Genomic DNA, 18,577 nt, shown 5'->3' with positions numbered 1-18,577 from the left:
GGAGTGAAACCAAAACTGCCCCTCCCCACTAAAAAACTGAGCATGGCAGGATGCCCAGGTTTGGAATGGTGTCACTGGATTATAATAGAGAAGCACAAGAAAGGAAAAATGACAGACACAAAAATAAATTGTTTCAGCCTTTTCATCTTTCGATTGAATATATAGACCACACAAAAAAAAAATATCTGGTTGAATTAGGCCTGAGACTGAGACTCTTTCCCCTCCCTCTGTCTCTGGCAGGGATGTGGACTCTTGTAGCCCTGGGGCTCTTTCAGGAGAATCCAGCCTGCGCTTGATTACTTACTCCTTGCACGCGCACGCAGACATCACAAATCAAACCAGAGAAAAGATCCCCACAGAGACGGGAGCAGGAGTTCCGAGGCCCTTCTTGGCTGGCCTTGCACACATGCGTTGCCTTTTTTTTAAGGAACCAAGAGGTGGCATCTTTCAAATCTACAAACGCCAAAACTATCAGAACTCTCCTATCCTAAGTTCACCCTTGGTCATGTGTCATTTTAGGAGCATGGAAGAGTGAACAACAACAGAATCAGTGGGTGAGAGGTACGTACCGGTGCAGAAATACTAACGATACTAACCTCTTAATGAGGCCTTTTTCAAACATAAGCTCCAGACGTCTGTAACACAACCCGAGGGACAGACTCCTCACCAAAATGCACTGAAAAAACAAACGACTGACAGACTTGGCTTCTGTATTAAAGATGCGCTGCACAACAAAAAGGAACCTGTTTGAAAAATGGCCTAGTCACAGGTGTGCGACACGTGGAAGTAGGGGAGCTGAGGCTGAGGAGTTTGGGGAACAGCAGTACTTGCGGCCTGAACTGTGGCGATTAAAAGATTAAGACATTTTCTGGCCTTAGACACCAGGTCACTCTCTGTCTGGAACTGTTTTGGACTCTGTGTGCAGAATTCCTGCAGGAGTAGCTTATAGATGGTTAAGAATAAAAATAAAAAAAACTCTCAACTTTCAAATGTACACACAACTGTGTACGCTAACGCTGGAGGGAAATAAAGAAAGGGAAATTTCAGTCAGATTCCACATCTGTCCTGATGGGCTGTACTCCCAGATTGAACGGGATTCAGCAAAAGGCATCCAGGTGAGTTAGTTTGGGGGCGGGGAACAAATGGATTAGTAGGAAATCCAATTGGCGCAGTGGCAATACATGAAAGGAATTAGACTTTCCCCGAGAAATAGAAGCCTAGCAGCGTCTGGCATTCATTCGACACCAGGAGGCCCATTTAATTCAATTATGTGTGGTGCTGCAATTCTGCCATACGTTCAAGCAGCAGGCTTGAATCAGAAACATCGCCATCTTTTTTTTCCTGGTCCTAGAGCCTGATCATGGCCAGAACATGGCCAGAACATGGCCAGAACATGGCCAGAACATGGCCAGAACTGCAGCAACCTGCCTATGCCAGCAAGCAAAGGGTGCAAAACAGGATACACGATACACCCAGTCCATCACAGGGCACACACGGACACACTCACACCAGGGCCTGTTTTCTCAGAAGGTAATTAACCTTCTGTACCAGTATGTCTTTGGACTGTTGGAGGGAAACCAGAGCACCTGGAGGAAACCCACACGAACATGGAGAGAACATACAAACTCCACACACACAGTACCCCGGCTCTGGAAAACAACACGGCACTGTGGGGCGGCAATGCCATCCACCGTGCCAGTGTGCTGCCTGAAAGCCGTCTCTTTCCATGGGAAATCCCGAATGACAGCTTGGCAATGCAGAGATTCTGTCTGAGTCGGCTGCGGCAGAAGAGTGTATTAAGAGAGAGATGGGAGAGCCGGAGATGAACCCGAGTTGGGCAAAGAGGCCCGTTCCGTACAGAGCTGCACGGAGAGACGGGGCCTTTTAAAAGGACTGAATATTCGACTCACCAAAGAGACTGAAAGAAAGACAAAGGACACTCCTCTGGTGAGTACAACTCTGAGCCCACATTCTCGAGGTTTGCCAGCAGAGGCCGACCGACCACAAGGACGTAAGAGGACTGGCAGACGGAACGGGAAGTGGAAACACTGCTTGAAGCTTTGCGCTTCGGAATCAAAACTCATTCCAGCCCCAGAGGTCAGGACTTCCTGTTTGGAAACTCAACGCACCTTCACTCTCCTCGCCCACTCTTGAGCTCAGTCCCAGCATGCGAAGCCTGGCCCTCTGCCACCCACGTGCCAGCGGCACTGATCCACCCTCACATCGGGGGCTGGAAGTAATTCGATCTGTCCAGATCTAGCTGACAACCAGAGGAGCCTCACCCCTGTGGCTGTAGTGATCCGTCAGCACAGGTAGGATGCGCCCGGATTTTTCCCCGTCTCTTTTGCACGCGGGTGTAAGGTTCCATACTGCTTTTGTGCATCCGATGGAAAATATTGTGTCAATACCGTGGAGTGCAACTCCCGGAGATGCAGGCGACCCAGATGAGGATCTTGAAATAGCTGACAAACTCCACTTTGCTCCACTTTTTAGGGGGTGAATTCTCAGCCTAGGCGACTTTTTCTGTTCTCACCACAGAGAACCTGTAGCACTGAGACTTCTACTGCCTGGCTGCCATGTCTATCCGAGACAGCAGGTGCGAACAGCAGGCCAAGGCAACCGGACCCGTAGTGTGTTCTTGTCGAAAAGCCTGTTGCTATACTCTGTTTTTTTTCCCCACATAGTGGTTAGAGCTGTTGCCTCTCCGCTCTTGCGTCCTGGATTCAATTCTGAACAGAGGCCCCTTTCTGTGTGGAGTTTGCATGTTACCCCAGTGGGTTTTTGCAATATCTTGACATTTCCTCCTTCCTCCCAAAGACATGCTGTGTAGGCTAACTGGTTACTAAATTGTTCACATGTCCTACCTTATGTCCTACTGCCCTGCCACCAACAGAGGCTTTCCAAACTCTTAATGCAGTGAAACACAGCTGATCCCCACTGAACCTTCCAATAAACTTCAACACTCAATAAACCTCCTGGTAGCCGTCACACAGGCTACGGGGCTGTGATTGTGTTCTCCCTCCCGAGATGTTGGTGAAACAGGACCAATTCCTTTCGGACTTACAGCAGAACTCCAACTGGAAATTGTGAGTGCAACCATTGCTTCTCCATTGGCTCGTGACAGTGTCAGAAAGGCTCTCTCTCCAAACTGACTGACACTTTAGGGTCTCCAAAGCTGATCTCACATGGGCATGATGCAACAAAAAAATTAAATATTTCAACTTAGTGATATATCCACAAGTATTCCCCTTCAAGAAAAGACAGATATCTGGCTGTGTTACATTTTTCTGCAGACAAATACCAGAGAGACTGGTTTTCATTTTTGCAACACTATTTAAAAACCACACGCTGTTATCCACAATCCGTGTGGCTGTACATGGGTACAATGATGAAGGGTGAGCAGACACATCTGACCCCACCCACATTCAAGCCACGCCCCCCGTCTCCACCTATTAGTGCCTCTGTGCAGCTCTGATTGGAGGAGAGGTGTGCCCCTCCCTGACCACATGTCTGCAGGCACCCAGGCTGAGCAGTGCCAAGGAGGCCACCCAGCTGGGTGCGCCACTGCTTCAGGTCACAGTGGGACTGTAACACGATCCAGGCTCGAACTCATGATCACAGACCTGCAGCTGGGTCAGCGTCTTTCCCGGTGCCACCACTATGGCGGCCCATTTTCACAAAAGGAATTCCTCAAACAGCAAAGTGCGCATTTTGGGGGACGCAGACTGCAATCCAAGGCAGAATTAATTACAAAGCACGACAAGTCCGTCAAGACGTTTCTCACAGCACCGCTGACGAGCGGAGACTCGGAAAACGAAAGCGCGGAGCGGCAGCACTGCTCTCACGCTCACTGGAACCGCACAGGAAGCAGAGTGCTGACGGGCTTTTCCGCCTGCTACACCAAGCTGTCAGCCTCAAAGACCACATCACACACGCGCCTCCCCTGACAGCCACCGGTTACCTGTGCCGAGAGCGGAGGGAACCGGGGCTTCTGAAGATGAGGAGGACCCATAGGAAGTGCTGCCATCTGTGCTATTTCTAGAACATTCTGCCCCTACTGCAGCCCACCTGAGTGTTGCGGTCTGGACAGGAGCGCGTCGCCTGTTCCCTGGCAGAGCGAGCGAGCAGATCGAAGCAAAATGAACAAGCAGCCCTGACTCATCATGACTCGGCTCTGAGGAACCTCAGCGGAGACCCCTTCCTCCCCAGCATGCTCAAATTGAAAGAAAAAAAACTAGGCCTCCCGCAGAAAGAGTTACCCCGCGTTCCCCAAGTAAAATAAAAGGAGTGGTTTTGAACTGACGGCTGCCCAGTGCCGTCTGTAAAGATGGGTCTATCGCAGGTCCTTGCAGCCGTGCCTGTCTGTGCTGGGCGCTGAACCAGTGGAGACAAGGGATTCAAGTAGGGAGCTGCGTCAGTATGCGTAGGCCGCAAAGGAACAAGTTAAAGGGGAAATCCATGCTGAAAAGAGAAGAAAAGTAACAGAACGTTTCGTCTGTGGGGTTTCTTTGGATGTGAGGGCGAAATTCTTTAGGAATGATATTATAATGACATCTGTAAAGGAATAGGAGGTGATTAGAAAGCCTGGTGTTGGAACAGATCGATGTGAAGAGACAGGACGGGGGCAAGTAGCCCAGGGAGGAGGAGAAGGAATGATGAAGAGATCTAGAAAAAGATTTAGCGGAAGGCATAGTGGGTCACAGCAGAAGTAGGCTGCAGTTCAAGTAGGGAGCTGCGCCAGCATGCGTAGGCTGCAAAGGAACAAGTTAAAGGTTTACTGCGTGCCGAAAAGAGAAGAAAGGAAACAACGTTTCGGCTTAAATGTTAACCTTACACCCGAAGAAGGTTCACAAGGAGACGAGGGGTGCTCATGGCTGGCGATCAAGGGCTATCTCACAGGGTCTGACGTTCACTAGACAGACATCGGAAACGCCCGCTAACGATGGGCCCCTGGCTGCAGCAGGAACTGGACCTGGCCAGCCCAGTACTCCACTTGCCCTCTACTTTGGCAGGGCTGCCTTCGACTGAGGCTGGGACGAGCATGGAGGGCGGGACTGATCTGCACGTCCCACAGCTTCTCCACTGGGTCTACCAGCTCCCCTTAGGATTGACATCCCAGGATTTCTCTGGCCAGGGAAAGCCCTGCTTTCCTCCTCAATCCAGCTACACACACACACACAATCGCTGGGGGTCCTGATATTCTGGACAGTGATCCGTCTAGGAAATTATCCAGAATACAAACGCTGCATAAAACAAAATCTCTTGGTATGAAAAGGGGCTAGACATTTTAAATTCAAACCTCTTTTTATTTCTAAGAAGAAAGCAGAACCATGAACCATTGCAACAGCAGCATTAGGGTTTTTCGAGCCCCGGCTTATGTCACTAGCCTGCTGTGACCATGAAAACCCCCCCTATGGTGGTAGGGCTGTGATTGGTCAGTCAGGGCTCTTTGCTGAAACAGTGATCCCCGATATTTCCTGCCCCCCCCCCGGAAAGGAACGTACGTGACCTCCGACTGGCACCGACACCTCCCTGTGGAGACGGTGGCGGCTGCAACACTGGGTCACAGAGAGAGAGGCTCAAAACAGAGATCCTGCTCACGACCGCAATGACCACAAGGGGAAGACCAGGCAAGCGCGCCTGTTCGGAGAAACCAGCTCTGGTCTAACAGGCTACCGCTTCTATTTCCAGATGAACCTGTGTGCTGATAAGCCTACGTGCTTTTTCCTGTCAAGTTTTCGGTTTCTGACCCAGAGCTTACACAGGCTCTGCCATAAACCATGAATACATCACAGTAAGGTACATCAGCAGAGTGCCCCATGATGCCACACGGGCGGCCCAGACGAATTCAGGTTTAGATAGCAGGCTGATCAATTAAGCAACATGAAATAAAAATGAACGGGGACCTGGACACAGAGGGCAGTCTCACTGGACACACTGGTCAGATTGCAATAAGAGCCTGTGGTGTGCCTAGCTTGTCCTTTCTATACTTGTTCAAATGGATTTCAACTAGAAACAGCTGCAAAAACAAAAACCCTATTTTTGTGTCTGAAGATCAGACAGACCACCGCCGTTATACTAGGAAGGTGTTAATGGTAAGCCATTAAATATATGACAAAATTCGGACTCAGTTCGGACTCTCTGATCATGGGTTTGACCCTGGTTCATGCCGCTATCCCACTTCAACTATTATTCATCAAGTGGTGGCTGGCGCAGAGGGTAGAGTACAATCAGTCGGCCTGGGCTCTTGTCCCTCAGTGACCCAGGCATGTGCTGAGGTGATTGGCACGCCTCTCCACCAATTGACACAGAGCCTCCAGCATAGGATGGGGCTAGCTGTGATTTGATAATAGATGATTGGCTCAAAGATGGGCAAAGTCTCCTTCCTCATTCTCCCGTGTGCAGTCATAGGATTTGAACGACTACATCTGGCTATTTCAAAATCAGGTGGGTATGACAAAAATTATTCCAGTAGGTAGATGCGTCAGTATGTATAGGCAGCAGAGGAACAGGTAAAGGTTTATTTCGTGCTGAAAGGAAAAGAAAAGACGCAACGTTTCGGCTGTGGAGCCCTCTTCAGGTGTGTGTTCCCTAACAAAAAATATTGGAGATTTTAATTTAGTACAAAATACTTAAGGGTCCAGCGTCGAACAGGAAGGCTGACTGACTTGCATAGTCAGATGATTTTAGCTCTGGACTCGTAACTGGAAGGTTGTGGGTTTGAATAGTGGGTGGAGCTCAGATGTTTAACACACTGTGAGCAATGTGCATCAATCGGATTGTTCTAGCAAAGAGCCCAGCTATTTAAACAGGCGCAAGGTTTAGCTGCTTTGGAGGAAAGGATCAGCCACACAAAGGTAAAAGAAAAACAGCGGACTTTTTTTTTTTTATATGCCTGCTTTTCCCCTGATCCACAGTGAGCCAGGTCTGTGACATTCTACTGTCCTTCTCTCCAGAAAAAACGCTCAGCCAAACAGAGCCGATGGCTTTAAAAAAAAAAAGATATAATCAAAACGTCATCTCTAACTACAAAGGCCATGTGGAGAGAGGAGTAATTGTGTGGGAGCAGCACTTAACGAGAGAAAATTGGGATTATTTTCCAATTTTTTGCCCAATATTCTAGCACTAAAGAGGAACACTCAGACGGGTGCAAGTCCATTTACCCGAAGGTTTATCCCTGCTATCGAGCCCCTGTGTCCCCCACTTCCTCATCTCCGAAAGCCCCACGAGCACAGCTCATCCAGAGACGTGTACATTCCTGCTGACCCACATTTGTTGCTGTAGCGTCGCCTGAACTCCGCGTAACCCCCATTCGCAGAGCGGCAGACATCGCCAGAGAGAGGGAAAGCTATTCTTGAGCCGCTCGCGGTCCAGGGAGGCCGCCTTTCAAAGCGGGGGAAGGAACTGGCCGACAGCTCTGATGAGTGAGGGTGTTTGGCAGTTTCCTGCATCTGCTAATAAAGATGAAACAAAACGAGGCCGAGCGCCTGTTACTACAGCCTGACGGAAGGCCTCTTCTGTGGGCACGCTGCACAGAGTCCAGAGGAAATCGCTGAAGTGACAGGAGTTTCTATTGCTTTTTCATCACTGTATGAAAACCTCCAATCGCACACCATCACCCGCCAGAGAAAACTGTCACAAGGACAACACACAAAGCACGCTGCTCCAACAAACCACGCTTTCACCAGCCACAGCATGTATTTAAACTGCAGTTCTTTTATTCTCTGCACTCCGGAAACTAAAATTCAAGTTTAAAACTCAAGCATACAGCGTCACTGACCTGAAAAACAACACAACCTGATTTTCTGCTGGATTAGCAATGATTGTAACCCAGAAGTTCATAAACTAAATGAAGCTGAGATCAGTCATCTCAGAGTATTCACGTAGAGGATGGTTTTGATGTGCTCTCATTCTTCGACTCCTTTAACAAGGATGATACAATTACTTTTGCCAGCTGAAAGCTGCACAGCTCCTCCAGAGAAAGGGCATCCATCTAACACTTCTCTATCCTTAAGTGGGAGAAAATTTTAATCAGGCACTTTTTTGATTCCCCTTTTCTGGGTCCTCATTTGGATCCCCCTTTGAGATGGGCTGCACACCCCAGGCACAGGTGCCCATGGGAACAGACTGCCGCACACTGTTTTCACCAAAGGGAAGGGAATACACACTTCTGTCAGCCCAGTTCCAGAGCCAGACCAGGTTTTTGATGCAGCCGCTGAATCAGTAAAAAACTAGCAGCAATAATACGTGAGTGAGAGCAATATCCTTAATTGCCTCAGATCAGAACTCTTTTTCCAAAATGCCTTAGTCTACTTAATGATCACCCGTACTTTTTCTATTAAGTTCATTTTCACTGTCCCCCTGATTAAACAGCAGAACATTACGTAATGGAACATTAACATAAATGTGTAGTTAAGTCTGTCAGTTGTTTCTGTATCCATTCTGCGTACATTAATGAGTAACAGTAATACATACCACATGTATAGATAAATGTGGATGCCTTATGCAAAAAGAAAATATTCTTTAATGTGATTTTGCTTGTTTAGGTGTAAGCAATCCAGGAATGCATGTGGTTGCTCTCACCTATTATTGATTTTATTTCCCGATTTTGGGGCGACTGCAGACCCCACTTCTGCTCCAGGCTGGAGCTCGACTGAACTCCAGCTCGAGAGCTCCCAGTGGTCGCTTCATTAAACTGGAGTTGGTCAAACAACAGAACACATCCCAGTAGCAGGGGGAAAAAAAGAAGTGGCGCAATGCAACGCATAACAGGATATGAAATGGATAGGTCGTGACAGAATATAAAGGGAGATGGACTTGTAAAGATGTTTACCACCGCCATGAAAAAAATATCCCCACCCACCAAGAATACAAGAGCTTTGAGTCTCAAGACAACACTGGAGTCCGCCTGTGACAAAACTGTGACTGACGCTTCATCATGTGTCCGTCTTCCCAGAACACAGCCACTGATACCAACAAGAGTGGTGGCTTCAGAAAACCAAACCCGCCCTGCCGGATGTCGTGCACATCGAACAGACTAGTTCACCCTCAAGGGCAGGTGAAAGACCCAGACTGACACAGCACTGTGACAGGCCTCCTGGAGATGGGCAGGGCATCCGACATCTTCTTTGATTAAATCTCCTCCCTTCACACACTGATTTCCAAACCAGGGAGAGGTATCAGGCTGGTTTCTGAGGCAATGCATTCACAGATGTTGTTTTAGTTTGTTACTAACAATAGAAATAGACATGCGTTCGCAGTCTGTAAGTTAAGCCAGGCGAGCTTTGTCTTCTCATAGAACTTTCCCTGTAGCCTTCAGATTTGACTCTGTGCACAATTAATCAGAAATGTTTTCTTTCCAGCTCCTGGGTGGATACACTGGTGACAATTCAGTAAACCTGATTTTTCAGGCATGTGGGCGAACGGCAAGCCGCTCTTGCACAAGACTAGAACCTGCTCCCCGCCGTTCAGTCTCTCAGTGCCGGTTCAGCTCCTCCAGCCCCAAGAGGCACAGAGAACGATTGAACAGTGCGGATGCCCCGCTCGTCTCTCTCCAGATCTGCGCACACCGGCACCTCTTTACCGTAAAGCAAGCAGAAAATCCCTTAAAAAACGCCGCAAAAGGGCGAAAGCAAATCGGCGAGTTCATTTCTGCCTGCTTTTATCCAAACCTGCTGTCATAACAGCCTTTGGAAGGGAAGAATGTGAAACAAAAACATTGAGCAAATCTTCTACGAGGAAGTGCTCTGACAGCCCTGGTTCACCCTATAAAAGGATGCAAAGCTGGGTGGATGACACATCCATAAAGTCTCCCACACACAGGTAACACAGCAGTCTCCCAGGGCTCAAGAGTTGACTGAGGTACATCAAAGACGAACAAATGAGAGGAAGCCTTTACACCCATCTTGGTCATTTGGTTGCTAGCAGATATCAGGGATCTCTTCCAGCTGGATCCTGGAGCTATCAAGGGCTATGACAGCAAGGCTTGTTCCAGACACCCCCCACCTTTCGCGTAGAGGAGCTCTTCATCTTCCCAGTCCTAAACATTTATCTACTTGTCCTCCTGTGCTGCTCATTCGCAACAGCTTCTGACAGCCTACTGGATGAACCCTGACACGGTTTTGAATACTAGCAAGGCGACCCTTGTCATCTCCACTGTTCAAGACGTGAGAGCTGTTCTTTTAAGGACGGTTGTGGATGAAATTTCTTCTAGGCCGGGAATGATGAAAACAGATTTTACTGCTTCAGTGCTGGGGCGGTCAACGACTTGCACCAACCTTTATTTTGTAAGGCCCCCCCCCAAAAAAAACATTACTGCCACCATTTTTTTTTTTACAAACAATTTCTTCTTCACACTCCCCCAGTCTGTAGTCACCAGCTGTCTCGTGACTCAGCTTCACGGCAGTGCACAGAGAGGCTAGGGAGAAATTCCTCGGACGCACCCACCCCCCCCAGGCGCTGCTGGAAGTCGAGAGAGCCCTCGTTGACTCACCTCCATGGGCCTGGAGGACAGCGTCTGCCACAGCAGCGCTCCCAGGCGCCAAACCAATGCCAAACTTTTAATATCCAAACGGTGTTCAGAAGAACTCAATAGCCACGCACCAGAAGTACGCCGTGCTGCCACACCTCAAAAACATCTACTTGAAAGCATATAACCTGTTATCCAGCAATAAATACCAGAGTCGGGGGGAAGGATAAGTCGATTTCTCAACAATACCGCTGTGCGGCTCAGGCTTGGTGTAGTTCAGGGTTTTGAGCTTTCCATTGCGTTTGAAGTGGTCTTCCTTTAACGCATGTGCACCGTCCACAAGCAGCGCCACATGACAGCGTACAGCATGACTCAGAGTTTTAGCCCCCCTCCCCAGTATTTCTATACAGGCCGAGTCACCACTTTACCAGAATTCCACAGTGTCACCCCCACACAGTTGCAACAGTTTTACGAGAGGAGGAAGCAACTTTAGCCCTTGTGTTTGACACATTTACCGCCGACGTGCTCTCCCCTTTCCCTGACGGACAGTTCTGGGCCAGGCCTCTGGGGCGGGAACCCTTCTTCGGCTGACCGAGACACCTGCACCCGAGGAAACTCAGGCCGCTCACCACCAGCCCCTAAGAGAGACCTGATCGTTCTTCATGCAGAAGACTCTCGACGCTTCACAACATTAGAGACAACACTTTTCTTCAATGGGAGCTGTATTCCCAAAGCCAGGTTCGGGCAGCCTGATCTTTAAGGTCACACTGGTGATTTGAACAGCCAAGTTACTGCACCCTAACCCGGTGAGGCCTAATCTGCCAAATCGCCAGCAACCTTTCCCTTTAAAGCTCTTTGATAAAGCCACTGTATGACAAAAGAACAACTCTTAGAAGCGACGCAGAGCAGTGGGGATTCTGGACAGCCCATCGCATTGATTGAATTCTCAGAGAAGTCGCGATTTAAAGGTCAGAAATCGCAACTTGTGAAAAAGCTTTACCACAGATTGCGCTTCTTAAAAGTCCAATAACTCAACAGAATGAGTCAGTGCAGCAATACAATTATGCAGAGCACTACATTAGTATGAAGAAACAAATTACAAATACATCACAGGTGCCTATTATGTTCCTACTTCTCCTACTCTCATACACACACATACAAATAACCGCCTGGGTTCTTAAAATTTTTGTTTTCCCCCTATTTGCCTTGCTTCAGTTATGTTTCCTCTCTTGTTAATAGTCTGACGAGCACACAATGCTGAACATTTTGAACACAACTTGCATTTCCCTACACCAAGAAGGAATAAAGCAAAAACTGCAATACTGTGACTCGACCTTCTGTTTTTAATCACCAGGTAATATAAACAGCTGCATCGGCTCTTCTCTAAGCCCTTGGACATTTAGGAAAGCACCTGCCAGTATAATGTGCGTACATATACTGTAAATCCATTGGCTAATTGAACTGGCTACAAAAAAAAAATCGAGGAAAAGATTATTCTTGGAAGGGATTTAAAAAAAACATCTCAGCAGACTGTTTTTCCTGAGGAAAGGGCTCAGCTGTACACAAAGTCCTGGCCCTCTGCTCACTCCACTGCTGATCCATTCCTACCCCGTCAGCAGATGCCTGCTCCCCTGACCGGCCACATCAACACCGGCGCTGTTGGGAGCTCAGGGGCAGAGATGTTTGCGCAGCCTGGCCTGGACGTGCCGGCTTAACCCCCCCACTCCCCCAGAACACCTTGTGCGCCCACGACGTCACACACAGCTCCCAGAAGCCCTTTCTTTCCCCTTGACTGCTGGCTGCTGTCCCCGCGGACCTGCTCGCAGCGAACTGCGGAAGCTCATTTATCAACGCAGAGAGACAAGAGGTACGCAGCATCAGGAGGTAACACTGCACTGCTTTCACAGAGGCCTAATATTATTTCGAATGATCGCTTCCTTAGCGAGACCCGATATTTTACGGAACAGGAAAGACTCAAATGAGAAGGAGAGACAAAACGGAAAATCAAATCTCATTTGAGCTACAAATTTACATCTGCCTGGGTGTTTAAATCAAATCTTCCCGGGCCGCCCTGCTAACCCCTGTGGTAACAGATAAATCGACATGTTCAAGTGGGGGGCTTGACATGCGTAGGCTGCAAAGGAACACGTAAAAAGAGAAGAAAAGAAACAAACTTGTGGCTGTGGAGCCTTCTTTCGGTGGGTGTCTTCACAGATGGCCTGAAGAAAACACCACAGCCAGCTTTTCAGCATGGCATAAAGCTTTACTTGTTCCTTATACACCAAATCAACATGGTTACTGTGTTCAAGGTTCTGTATGGAGTGCAATTAGAGAACTGAATAACTTCTTATATTTAGCCAGGTAAGTTAATCGTGCATTTGCAACGCTGACACGAGGAGAGGTCTTCCTGGTGCAATCTGAGCACTATGAGGGCAAGAACAGTATCCTGACAGCTCAGAGCAGAACGTGCCCCGAATCCAGGAACACCTCACTGCCAGCCCCAGGGGTGAAGCGGTGAAGCCAGGTTCCTTGATAGCCGACACAGTCAGGCAACATCAGAGTTCATCAACAACGAAGAGCTGCAAACCGGAGGAAGCCATTCAGCCCAGCTGGCCCTCTTGGCTGTTAATTGATCCAAGAGTCGCATCCAGATGCTTCACCAACATGGCCGGGCAGCATGAAGCCTCAGAAATGAGCACAGACAGCAGAGACAGGCATATCGAAAGAAGTCAGCAGGGTATCCGAAGGAAATAAGGAAATAACGTCCTTCGGATGAGACGTAAAACCGAGGTCCTGACTCTCTGTGGTCATTAAATATCCCAGGGTGTTTCTCGAAAATAGTAGGGGTGTAACCCCGGCGTCCTGGCCAAATTTCCCATTGGCCCTTACCAATCATGGCCTCCTAATAATCCCCCTCTATGAACTGGCTTCATCACTCTGCTCTCCTCCCCACTGATAGCTGGTGTGTGGTGAGACTACTGGTCACTATGGCTGCTGTCGCATCATCCAGGTGGATGCTGCACATTGGTGGTGATGGAGGGGAGACCCCATTACCTGTAAAGCGCTTTGAGTGGAGTGTCCAGAAATTATGATGTAAGCAATTATTATTAATTATAATTATTATAAACATACTGCAAACTTGTGGATTTTTTCTGGTTTTCAAAGCGCCAGGGTAGGCCCCCCTGACAGGGGGGGCTTTTCTTTGTGACCTCAGGCTCACTGAGAGATAAGACGCCTGTTTATTCGGTTTCGTTAATGATTGAATTCACTTCACCCAGTGAGAAAAACCTTCAATGCTGAACACAACCCACGCACCGCCGACCTCCAATGCCAGGCTAAAGACTCGCACTGCCAAAAGCAATCTCAGGGCTTTAACTAAGACTCTAGTTTCTTTTTTACTTCAGAGTTCGTTTGTGCTCCCACTGTTGGGGTGGGTTTCCTCTGGGTAATCCTGTTTGCTCCCACAGTCCGAAGACCAGACTGATAGATTAATTTAACCGGCCTCTGGGAAAGTCGGCCCTGGTGTGAGTACGTGTGACCGTCTGCCCTGCGACGGACTGGCATCCCATCCAGGATGCACCTGGATTGTGCCCACTGCTTGATGGGATAGGCACCGGCTTCCCCCACACTGGAAGAAGCGGTGGGCAAAGTGGACGGATGGACAGTCCAGCCAGAAGGGGAAGCACAGCCACGTCAGGTCGGATCGAGATGGAATTCCAGTCCCACGTGCGCGCGCGCGCGGCACTGGAATGGAATTCTCCGAGCGCTCTTCCCCGCAAAAGCATGTTCACAAGCTGGCTTGTTGTCAAAACGCGCACGAGAAGCCGGGCGAGGAACAGGCACATTCCAGAGCAAGGTAGACTGCTGCGCTGAGGTGTCTCAACGCGGCATGCCTGAGCACGCTAGGGAAGGCTCTCTCTCCGACTGACAGAGCAGCTCCCTGCCCCCCCCCCAGCCAGCGAGGAGACGGAGCGAGCTCGGCACACTTCGGCCCCATTGCCCGCTTCTCCCGAGGCCCGGCGGCTCCGTTAATCCCCGTCCTGGCTGAAACCGCAGTCCCGACGCACGCGCCGCGGAGTAAGCAAAAAAGCAGAAGGCCCTTCTTCACAGAACGCCTTTCCAGCGCTTGACTCCGTGATCCTGCCCGAAGAAAAACGGCCAAGATGGGCTGCCTGCTGTGAAGTTGGGCCCCGGGGCCCTAGAGAATCAGCAGAGGCCTGGCACTTGGGCACAGCGGGCTGGGAACATGGAAGTGCCAGGCGGTTGTGGAAACGCAGGCTCAAAACACACACACACACCGCACAACCACAGAATCTGAAGCCAATCTGCTCAGGAGCAGCGACGTTATTCTGTACCGAGGCTAAAAGAAGAGCCATGGATTGGACTGTGGGCAACATGGTGGAGCAATGGTCAGCATTGCTGCTTCGCAGAGCTCTGGGTTCAATTCCAGACTCGGGGTGCTGTCTGTGTGGAGTTTGCGTGTTCTCCCGTGTTCATGTGGGTTTCCTCTGGGTGCTCCAGCTTCCTCCCACAATCCAAAGACATACTGGTAGTTAACTGGCTCCTGAGAAAACTGGCCCTGGTGTGTCTGCCCTGTGATGGACTGGCATCCTGTCCAGGGTATACCCCACCTTGCACCCATTGTTTGCCACGATAGGCTCCAGTTCCCCCAAGACCTTGAATTAATTGGATGAAGTGGTTAGAAAATGGACAGATCAGGTGGCACAAAACACACACATCACTTCGCAGTTTTGATTTCTCTAAGCCCATGTTTTTCTGATGCTACGCACTTTCACAGCCAAAGCTTGGTAAAGTTCAGCAAAGACTTACCAGCCACACAGTCACCACAGTACTGGCACCTGGGAGCTGGTCCCAGCTGATCCAGTGCCATGAACACTGGCCATATAAACAGTGAATTTAGCAACATTTCTGTCTGCAGAGTGGTTCAGTTCTCATAGTATCGTCATACACCACCTGGTCCAAATATCAGCCCTGCACACTGGTCTGCCTGACACACAATGGTAAGCATTAAAAAAACGAACACGCCACGCAGACCTACAGTATTATGAACTGACCTGAACTACTGAATCCTGCATATGGAAACTTGAACAGACAAGCAGCTGTTCCTGCACAAAATCCATTCACATATTTACAGGTGAGAGGAGGCTAGTCACTCGATCGAGTTCGTTTGGTGGTTGCAAATTGATCCAAGATCTCACCCGGTCCTTTCTTTAAAGAAGCCAGGATGTCGGCTTCAACAATATGGCTGGGCAGCCTACTCCAGACACCCGCCACCCTTTGTGTAAAGAAGAGCCTCCTATTCTCATCTTTAATATTTTAGGTCCTTCGCTTCGGCGCTGTACCGGTAAATGCACATCGGTCTGACAGCTACATGCTTCACTTCAGCAGGGGACTGCATTATTAAAGGCAAACAGTGTTGCTCTGGTTTTTAAAATAGCGGCTTTTTGCGCTAGCCGTTGATCTCAGAACCTTCGTCTTCTTTGCTTCTGAATTTTTGGCAGGACTACCCTTCATCACAAACACTACTACGGTTTGTGTGTTTTCTGAATTTAGAAAGCCTGACCAAAACCACACTACGGGACCAGGATTTGGGAAAGAATAAAAACTGGACGAAAAACACAGCTGGGGTTAACTTGACAAGCCCGAAGATTTCAATCATTAAACCGGCCGATTAATCAATATTGACTGGGTACCACAGAACACGATTATTTCCGAAGGCCTGATGTGCGTTTTTTTTTCCTTCAAGTCAAAAGACAGGAGAGAAAAGGATCGCACTTAAAGCAATGATGCCCAGTCCTCTGAGGGGAAATCGCGTAGACATGCGGAGCTCTGCGGGAGGGCACGCAAGGGGTGTCTTCCTCATCCGAGTTAGTTACTTTAAAACACATGCTAAGGTCATCATTATCTTCGCTCATGGATGCCTGCCAGCCATTGATCGAGCCGAGCAGAGCTCTCCAGAGCCTACAAAGTGCACTTCAGCTTTCACTTGTCGGGGGCCGGGCTATGCCGGGGGCCACTCGAAGCGCATGACACCGCCGAATTGGATTTCCGATTAAGAGGGTTTTAATGTAATTACATCAAGTACCGCGCAGCATGTCAGGACTAATTTTACGACGCATCAAGTCGATGTTTACGGAGTGTGAGTTATCTCCGCCCTCCGCCCATAGATGCGCTATAACAGGAGTCACAATTTCTTTTACCGCGTTCCCCTTTTTATCAGATAATTCATTCGGTCAGCTTTTCGGGGGAGGTAACAGATGAAACAAGAGGAGGTAGCACCTTAATACAGTAACAGCTTTACCATCTGTAGTGTTTTTAAATCTTCTTTCAGGGACACTACTTCCAAACCGTTTAAAAAAACGAGACAGACGAACTGTTACCAGAACAGTAAAAGGAAAAGGGGTCTTAATGACTTAATGACTCTTTCGACACGAAAATCTTAAACGAACCTTAAATTGTAAGCGTTAATTTGTCTGAAAGGATTTCGTAATCGAAGCCTGTATCTATATATAGACATCGTCAGGACTCGCCATTGTAAAGATGCTTTGTGCAATATAGCGTTAGGCAACTGTACGGTTTTAAGAGGCACATGCGTTCGGCTATTTCCGTCAGTGTCCAGATTAAATTATTACAGATTAGGAGGAAACGCAGTTACTGAAGAACAGACGCTTAAAGAACCACTTAACAGACACGAAAACGGGTCTCTTTCCTTATCAGAAATGAATTTCGCTGCACCCTCGTTCAGCTTCCCCGATGTAAGTTTCTGATGAAACTAAACTGCAGTTTTCTACCTCCTTTCAATGTTTAATTACATTTTCTGCAATTAAAAGAGGTGACGCGTTAGCTGCTTGGAGTTAGGTTTCGAAGTCATGTCGGTGACACACGCCTGCAGGGTGGCTCAGCTCCGCGCTTGCTAAGGCTGTGAGAGACTACGGGCGTCTTTTTTAAATGCACACTGTTCGTATTTACAGTACACATCTCGCCGAGAGCGCTCAGGAGAAGGAGGAGGAGTGCAATTCACACATGCTGGACTACTAGGAGTATGAATGACCGCAGCACGGACAGCTCCTTGCACGCCGGACGCAGTGCCCCTCTCCACACCCTCGCCCCTCCTGCGCGCCCAGGTACCGCGGGGGAGTCCCGTCCACCCGGCCCGCGCACCGGTGTAAACCCACAGAACAGAAAACGTTTCAGTCCCAGATTTCACGCGTGGAAAAACGAGCGGCATCGTAGACGTTTTCGCGTTGTTTACTGATATTGTTTTAAAAAAGATGCAAACTCGAAAGTGTGCACAAACAACACGAATTCACAAAACAAACGACCGGGGAAGCATATACAAAACAGCAAAACAGCGCAACGAAGGCAAAAATAATCATGACCTATTTCTTGGTCGGTGTCTGATATGTTAAAGGGATTATAGCGTCTCTTCGTGTTGTGACGCTCTACTGTTGTCTCTTGTATTTTTAATCAGCTTCATGGGGAAATAATTGTCAGGTGTTCTTAATATCGCACGTCAAAATTAATCGAAGTGGGTGCCTTGCGATCAACTACACAAAAGAAAAAAATGACAGTAGCGATATCTTGCTACATCTGCATAAACCCAACCAAATTTGTCACACGTTTTTCCCACGAACTGATTTCGAGCATATCAAGCGCCAAACAAAAGACGGATTCCCTTGCAGTGTGCACCAGCCGTAATGTGTTATTAAACATGGCGAGGTAAGGAAAGGGAGGTCGACTTCTTGAAATGTGGAAGCAAATATTCAAAGAATGTTTGCCCGGCGCAACCCGATAGCAAAGGTGTGCTGAGGTCCGCGTCAGAGACAGGAGAGTTGAGGGGAAAAAAAAAAAACATTTGCAAAGACGTGGGCTGAACTGGGTCTATCAGATCGTTTGTTATCGGCTCAGAACTGTATTTGTCCAAGAAAAAAACGATTAAATCTTGGGGGGTGTGCTTTGGACACCCAGGGTTACGCTTACGCATTCTGAAGACTCACTCTTTCACCCACTCAATAATAATCTCCAAACCGCGTTTTGCACAAACCCCCCCTCCTCCTTCTCTTGCTCTCCTCCTCCACCCGGGCCGGA

At 48.7% G+C, this 18,577-nt stretch overlaps 1 protein-coding gene and 1 long non-coding RNA gene across 15 annotated transcripts in view; one reads left to right on the top strand and one right to left on the bottom strand.

Moving 5' to 3' along the window:
- LOC148658551 (ankyrin repeat and SAM domain-containing protein 1A-like) overlaps positions 1–18,577 on the bottom strand; it is a 133,045-nt gene that overhangs the window by 113,839 nt on the left and 629 nt on the right. The gene's annotated exons all lie outside the window — the stretch shown is intronic.
- LOC148658552 (uncharacterized) lies at positions 15,951–17,913 on the top strand. Its single transcript, XR_015940101.1, has 2 exons — positions 15,951–16,019; positions 17,461–17,913. It is a non-coding gene; the product is annotated as an uncharacterized LOC148658552 (long non-coding RNA).

Source organism: Lepisosteus platostomus, chromosome 7 (assembly GCF_059453375.1).
Source record: "Lepisosteus platostomus isolate fLepPlt1 chromosome 7, fLepPlt1.hap1, whole genome shotgun sequence".
Lineage (NCBI taxonomy): Eukaryota > Metazoa > Chordata > Actinopteri > Semionotiformes > Lepisosteidae > Lepisosteus > Lepisosteus platostomus.
The sequence above is the reverse complement of the archived record's forward strand: the minus strand, read 5'-3'. Positions and strand labels throughout refer to the sequence as shown.